Genomic DNA, 8606 nt, shown 5'->3' with positions numbered 1-8606 from the left:
CACAATCATAACTTAAATTCTTAGTACGTTGGCCAGACACTATATCCCCAATTTAATTATTTCATTTCCAACCACCTTTATAGATTATCAACAATAAGACATTTTCAATCAAGACTTTAGGTACACATATGAGCAATTAAGAGTCTTAAGCATATTGAGTTTTTTTCTCATCCAATTGGTATACTAGTTTTCATTTAAAACACGACTCAAAGTCATAACATTTTAATACGCAAGCCATACTTTGAACATATACCTTTCGACATAAGGCTCATTCGGAATAGTCAGGTTTCTAGGAGATAACCCGGAATATAAAAATTAGAAATCTTGAGCCAACCATACTTGAACTTATGGGAACATTATGGAATTCGATTCAAAGAGAGAAAGTTTAGCCAACATACCTCAATTGAGCTTCCTTACACTTTAAAATATTCTGGAAATCTTAGCAACTTCAATCTATTTTTAAAATGTAACAAATTGAATCAAAATTAGGAGGATGATCATGGTTCTAGCTCATTTGAGTATTTTATCAAACACTAGGTGTGCATTAAAGTTCTTAAGGCCCTTTTTGTGAAAAATTACATCATTCCCTAACCCATTCTCTATAATTTTTAGCTCACAACCTTCCCACATTCTTTGATAACACATGCATGCAAGATAACAACTCCCATACCCAAGAATTTCCTTGCTAATTACCCATTCTTAGATAAATTTTGAAATTAAGGGCTAGGGTGTAGAATCTTACCTCTAGGATGAAGACTTAGTGAGTTTTCCTTGTTAATCTTCCAAGATTTGAGCAAGAATTGATGAATAATTAGCCTAGGATTTTCTCTCTCTCTAAAACACTCTAACTTCTCTCTAAAATATCATATTTTTGGCTCAAAATGGTACAAATCGTCTATTTAACGAAGTAGGGTCGAGTTAGAAAAACCCAAAAATGAAGCTCCGGAATAGGGTATGTGGTCGCATATGCGACCGCATAATGCTTATGCTGTCCGCAGAATAGGCCGCATAATTTCCCTCCAGAACTGGGCAAATCTGACTCGGTTCGCGGTTATTATGTGGCCCGCAGACCTATTCTGCGGTCGCATAATGCGCCGCAGAACCTCCCGCCGAAAAATCTCAAAGCTGGATATGCGATCAGAGTGCGGCTCGCGAAATGGTTTTGCGATCGCATAATGGGCCGCGAAAATGACATAAAAAATGGCCCAAACGACTGTCTCACTCTGCGACCATTATGCGGTCCGCAGAGTGATTCCGCGGCCGCATAGTGGGCCGCAGAAATGCATTTCTTCTGCCCAAAAAAATATTTTTTACTTTCCAGTACATTGTTCAACCCAAACAGTCCGAGACATTGCTCGCAAGCTCGCCGCGAAGAATTTCTAAAATTCTTAAACACGTATACCTACTCCGGCACCACGAAACCTTGAATTCGTTTGCTAAATTTTACGGGGCTTTACACTTAAATATTTCAAAAATTTTCAGGGTGTTACACCTAGTACAAGTCTAAAAAAGGTAAAAATCCTCCTCTCTCGTTAATTACTGATCTGTAACAGCCATCAAGCGAGATCCACGCCGTGATATACGGTTGGTTTCGGATATAATGGCCCTCTATCTTTCACCTACAATCATTCATTGCGCTTCCCAAAGTCTCAAAACTCATCCCGAGTCCGGGGTGCGTCGTCTTATCAGGTCCGATGGCGAGCACTCCATGCGGGCCTTGACACCAAGAGTTCCCAGCTTCGATTTTGATCTCATATATTCATGCTCTTACTTCGTTCGATTTACCGGTAAATTGGGGTATGTGTTATCCCCGATTTCACCCGTATAATGATTGTCTCCTCGTTTTCTAGAGAGTAGGTTTGCCAAAACAATAGGAAATGATAGATGAACTCCGGTTCCTTCCTTCATGTGTTACAACCGAGGTAACGGATAAGCCGAAATGTCCCATCAGTTGCGTCGTTCTTACTTCGAACACGTGTCAGTCATCGGCTGGTTGTCTTCGAATGCGAAACGTCGCGTATTGATTGCATTTTTCCCTATAAAAGCTTCAATCTTTTATACTTCTTTCACTTTCCGATCCTAGCTTTTATCTTTGAATTTTCTAGCGGCTTTCAACTTTTTCAAATCTTTATATCTTCATCTCTATTCTTCAAATATTCATATTTGGTCTTAAATTTCTAACCCAGATCTTCATATCTTCATCCTATATTCAAACCTTCATACTCTTTTCTTCAAACCTCCATACTTTTCATTTGAATCTTCATACTTCCCTTCAAATCTTAATATTTTCCTAGATCACGATGGCTAAAACTTCCAAGTCAGTGCCTCAGCAGGCTGCCCCTTCATCTTTCCACCCGGTCGCAGATGCTGAGGTGGCTCCAGAGCCCTCCCCATGAAAAGCTTCATACCCGAGGGATGCTCTATCGGGGATGAATTCGAGGTCGAGAAGGCCTCTAGCCAACAAGACCGAGGTGAGGGAGCATCTAGATACATATGCTTTGTCACCAATGAAACCTTACCTGTAGTCTGAGCGGACTGTAAGTGGTAGGGTAAAGACATGGTTTTCCCTGGGCCCAATGACGATATAACTACTCAAGCGAAGGGGTACCTGAGAGTTTACGCTTTCCCCTTCACGCTTGCCCCTGTGGATCCCGTAGTTCTTGCTTTCTACAAGGGATACAAAGTGTGCCTTGGAAAAATCCACCCATCCTTTTGGAGGATTGTGATCCTCTTGCGACACTTCGTAAACAACATCGAGTTTCTCCAGTTCATCCTCAACCTCCTACTCTGTTTGTATAGTCCCTAAATCTTTCGAGGGGGACTGATCAAGCTCGTCCACCGAGCAAGCAAGGCTCTTTTATTGAGCATTGACGAGGATCGTGATCGAGGTTGGCAGGGGCAGTTCATTCGGGTGAAAATCAAAGACCTGATTCCCCCCGAATTTCTGTCATTCCTCGAGGAGTGGAACACATCCCGTAAGTATTGTCTTTCTTGGGTATTTCTTACCTTTTATTTCTTTTGCTCATCGCTTGTGTTTGTGATCGTGCATCGGTTGCCCAAGTACTAGATGCAATCCCCCTATTCAAGGAGTAGATCAGGGGGATTTGTAAGAAGATGCCTTACGCCGAGCGCGCATGGTGCAAGCTTTCGAAGGGCAGATGGGAGGTCATTCTCATGGTGAGGTTTTTTCCTGAAATTGTTACTATCACTCTTTTAACTTACATAGTGCTAACTTTCCTTTTTTCTTGCAAGTCTACCTAAGACTACTGAACTTAGGCCTCTTAATGAGAATGAGGACCCGTCTCTACCTGTCGAGCCCTCCGTCTTGGGATAGCCCTGGCTGCAACGAAGGAGGAGAAGAAGAATAAGAGAAAGTCTTCGGGTTCCCCGGACCCCGAGGGGAAGAGGAAGAAGAGGGCGACCACTCGGGCCCGGAAGCCCAAGAAGAATACCAAATTCAGGGCACTGAACCCCGACTATCTCTACCGGCTCATGGATGAGCCCGAAGAATATGACATCTTAGTCGCCCATAGATCGACCCCCTTTGGGGAGCAGGCGACGTCCGAGAAAGGGGGCCATGAGGCCGATCCCCCTCAAGCTCGGGAACCTGAGGGGGAGATGGAGGTTGTGACCTCCCAGGAAGCCGCTCCTATTCTGAAGGAGGAGAACGGTGTCATTGACATCATAGCAACGCCCTCCTATACCGAGTCCATGCTCGAAGAGGCTCAAGCGGTCAAAGAAAATTCAAGTGAGGGAGGTCAGGGTTTAGATGATCCCTTCAACTCTTGTTTCGACGATATGGATATGTCCACATTTGAGGACTTTTCTAGGCTAGGCCACCTGGAGATCCCAAACAAAGATGTGCCTTCGGGAGCTGGTGGGCCAAGTTCGAGCCCAAAAGTGGTGAAGAGATTTCCCACACTGAGCGTGGACCCCAGGCGCAAAAGGACAGTCCTTCTTTCGGTCCCGGAGGATGCTCGGGTCCTATCTGCTCCGGTGGGCATAGCCAACTACATCCGATGCCTGGTGACCGAGGAGGACCAGATAAAGATGAATGAGGTGGGCACGTCAAGTCTTTTCAACGAAGCGCAGCAGGCGCTGAACCGGGTAAGACGCCAATACTTTTACACCCCTTTATGAATTCCACTTAAGTTTCGATGTCTCTTACTACTCTCGTTGTTTTATAGGACTTAGTGCTTCATCATGAGAGCTTCCTCCAGTACCGCTTGGAAATCAGCTAGCTCAAGTTTGAGCTCAAAGAGCAGGTCCGAATGAAGGACATATATAGGCTTCTCGGTGAGCAACAGGACAAGGCCCTTGAAGAGCTCCAGGCCGAGCTGGACAAAGCTCAAAAGGAGGCCTCAACCCTGAAGAGGGAACATGCCAACCTGGTTGAAAAGGTAAAGGTCTTTGAAGCTAAAAACGAGGATCTAGTCATGTTGACTAACAACACAACCTCTCAAGTCCAACAGAAGATCGACTTGATAGACCAGCTCCAAGCCGAGATGAACGAGGTCAAGGCCATAGCCGAAGGGTGGAAGGGAAGGATGGAAATGCTGGCTTCGGAGAAGGAAACTGCGAAGGCGGAGCTGTCATCGGTTAAGAACCAACTCCGGGTGGCGAAGGACAAAGCTCATAAGTGGTCTTAGCTGAATAATGATCTCCGAGCACAAGTGGGCTCGGTCGTCGCAGAAGGGGATGCCCTTAGAAGAGAATTTGAGGCACTGAAGTCCAAATTGGACACAACCTCCACTGATGCTGAGGAAATGGTGGCCCAGTATAAGGCTGATGTGGAGGGAGCTGAGACCCGCCTAAAGACAAATATTGAATACGTGAAGTGGATGTCCCGAAGAGAGACCCTCAAAGAGATCCACGCCCGAGGCTTCGACCTATCGGCCGAGATTGAGGAAGCTAAGAATCTCGAGGCCGAGGAAAAATAGCTTTACGAGCTTGAGGGTACCGAGGCTCCGAGGGTTGCGAGGGATCTGAGGGCTCCGACAATTCTGGCGACGAGTGAAGAACAGGCATTGATGCCTCAGTACCTTTTCAATTTTTGTTTTTTCTTATATATATATTTTGTTTGTTCATGTTGGGGCCATTTTATTGGGCCTTTGTAAATATATTTTAGAACATATATATGAAATTTTTTCGTTTCTCGAAATATCATGTCTTTACTTTTCCAGCATCTTTTATTCGTGTATTTTTTTGGTGCCTTAGCATAGAATCATATATAGTTCCGGGGCATTCATTTTCTGAAAGTTCGAGCGAAGTCCAACTTCGATGCAACTTTGTTTGCTCGTGGCTTCGAAACCTCGGTGTGATTGGAAGTTCCCAAGATGATTGAGTGTTTTTAGATGATGATTTTGTCGAGGGTAACCTTTTAGTAGGTTTTGAGTTTTTGTAAAGGTCGTACTTTCTGATTACGAACTTCAGCCGTCTCCGAGCCATTTTTTGAGCGGTCGTAGTCTTTTATTTTTGGGCACCGTCTAATAGGTTTGGTGCCTCTGTGATTCATTAGCCCAGGTCATCCAAATTTTCTTCGGGCGACAGCCCACGAATAAGGGTAGCCTTTGGGCTCGATAGTCCCCGAGCAAGGATAGACCCTGGGCTCAATAGTCCCAAAGTAGGGATAGCCCTTAGTCTAGATAGTCCTGAGCAGGGGTAACTCCTGGGCTCGATAGTCCCCGAGCAGGGTAGCCCTTGGGCTCGATTGCCCCCGAGTAGAGGTAGCCTGTGGGCTCTAGGATCTGTAATCGAAGAAGCAAAAAATGCGTACTAGCAAAGCGAAACTTTCTTTCATTTCTCAATGTGAAAAGTACATGATTGAAAGCGCATAAAAGCTTGTATCATGGATAAAGTGGACTATGTGAGCACGGTTCATACAACCGTTTGGCCCTTACAATGAATCCTAACCACCAAGCCTTAGCTTCTAGCATACAAAGTTTTCTTTTTTCCTTGCTAAAAACCTTAATACAAAGGTAATGGCCCCCAGTATTCGAGGTCGAACTTGTAAGGGCTCAGATATTGTTGATATGAAGTGAACAATCATTGACTCTGGTTTGAAACTGGTCTTCGAATCTAAGTTAGCACGTTTTACTGTTGCCTCGTTAAAACCTTGCTGAAAAACCCATTTTGGGACAAAATCGGCTCAAGGGAAAAAGAGTGCAACGCGTGCTTTCAGACCTAATAGCCACATCCATCCTTGGCCCATCCTTGGCCGTTTACCTGCCAATGTTAGTCCGATTCATAACATGATTAAAGAGTAATTGAGTTCTACCTTAGAAGTAGTACCGCTTTAAGTGTGTCACATTCCAATTGTTCGGTAGTTGCACATCATTTTCTACTTCGAGTTTGTACGAGCCTTTTCCAGTTATTCCGACAACTCGATATGGTCCTTCCCAGTTCGGTCCCAGTTTCCCCTCGTTCGGGTTCTGGGTGTGTAATGTTACTTTTATCAACACCAAGTTCCCGATCTGAAAGTGTCGGAGGTTGGTTCTTCGGTTGTATTATCTTTCTATTCGTTGTTTTTGAGCGTCCAACCAGACCAGGGTGGCCTCCCGAATTTCATCCAATAGTTCCAGGCTCGTGATCATGAACTCTCCATTTGACTCTTATGTCGTATATTGGAACCCGAGGCTTGGTTCTCCCACTTCAAATGGTATTAAGGCTTCGGCCGAGAATGGGGTGGCTCCGGTACTAGATTTCGAGGTCGTACGGTATGCCCACAAGACTTTGGGCAAGATTTCCTTCCATTTTCCTTTGGCATCGGTCAACCTCTTTTTCAGGTTTTGAAGTATGGTCTTGTTTGTTGATTCTGCCTGCCCGTTTCCACTAGGGTGATAAGGCGTTGATAGTATTTTTTTTTATCTTGTGGTCTTCGAAAAATTTATTTATCTTGCTGCCGATGAATTTTTTTCCATTATCACAAACGACCTCAGCCGATATCCTGAATCGACATATTATATGGTCCCAGATGAAGTCAATGACTTCCTTCTCCCGAACTTTTTCAAACGCTTGAGCTTCGACCCATTTGGAAAAATAATCGGTCATGAATAATATGAATTGAGCATTACCAGGTGCCCACGGTAGAAGACCAACGATATTTATTCCTTACTTCATTAATGGCCACAAGGACAAGATCGTTTGGAGTAGTTCTCCCGGTTAATGGATCATCGGGGCGTGTCTCTAGAAGTCGTCACATTTTCGTACGAAGTCCTTTGCGTCTTTTTCTATCTCAGTCCAGTAATAGTCGGTCCTGATTAATTTCTGAACCAATGATCCTTCCCCCGAATGGTTCCCACAAGTGCCTTCGTGAATTTCTCTCAAGGCGTATTTGATATCTCCCAGGCCCAAGCATTTGGCTAGCGGACCGTCGAATGTTCTCCTGAACAATATCCCTTCGACCAAGCTAAAACTAGCAGCCTTGGTACGCAGGGCTCTCGATTATTTAGGATCCAAGGGCCATTTTCCGGTCTTCGAGTAATCTATGTTGTTATTCCTCCAATCCCAAGTTAAACTCGTCGAATTTACTTCGGCGTGGCCTTCTTCTATCACCGACTTCATGAGCTGCACTATTGTTCCCGAACTGAATTCATTTGCATCGACCAATGACCCCAAGTTATCCAGAGCATTGGCCTCGCTGTTCTGATCCCGAGATACATGTTACAGAGTCCATTCCCTGAATTGATGCATTATTACCTGTAAAAAGGGTCCGGACCCCTTTGCATTCGAGCCCGGACCCCTTTGCATTCGAGGCACCGTCTATAAAAAGGGTCCAGATTCCCCAGGTAGTTCCCGAGGTTAACACTTATTCCCTTTCGACTTCGGGTATTAAGGCCGGCGTAAAGTCGGCCACGAAGTGTGCCAAAATTTAAGATTGTATGGCGGTTCGGGGTCGATGCTCAATATCATACCCGCTGATTTTGATGGCCCATTGGCCAACCGCCTCGAGAGCTCGGGTTTGTACATAATGTTCCTCAGTGGGTAAGAGGTTACGACACATATGGGGTGGCATTGAAAGTATAGTTTTAACTTTCTAGAAGCGCTAAGCAAAGCGAGCGCCAATCTTTCCAGGTGAGGATACCTTATTTCGGCCTGGCCTAGAGTTCTATTGACATAGTAAATAGGAAATTGCGTACCTTCCTCTTCCTGAACTAAGACCCCACTTAACGCCACCTCAGAAACCGCCAAGTAAAGGTATAGTTATTCGTCTGCCTTCGGAGTGTGCAGCAGGGGCAAACTCGATAGGTACTGTTTGAGTTCCTCCAAAGCTTGTCGGCATTCTGGGGTCCATTAAAAGTTATTCTTCTTCTTTAATAGTGAGAAGAATCGATGGCGTTTGTCCGAAGACCTTGATATGAACCGGCCCAGGGCGGCTATACGCCCGGTTACCCTTTGAACGGCCTTGACGTTGTCCACCTTGGTGAAATCTTCTATGGCTTTGATTTTGTCGGGATTGATCTCGATCCCTCGATTAGACACCATGAACCCGAGAAATCTTCCCGATCCGACCCTAAATGTGCACTTCTCCGGGTTTAGCTTTATATTGTATTTTTTCAATATGTCGAAGGTCTCTTGCAAATGCTTCAAATGGTCCTCTACTCGCA

The sequence above is a fragment of the Nicotiana tabacum genome, chromosome 17 (genome assembly GCF_000715075.1).
Source record: "Nicotiana tabacum cultivar K326 chromosome 17, ASM71507v2, whole genome shotgun sequence".
Lineage (NCBI taxonomy): Eukaryota > Viridiplantae > Streptophyta > Magnoliopsida > Solanales > Solanaceae > Nicotiana > Nicotiana tabacum.
This window is presented reverse-complemented; position numbering follows the sequence as displayed.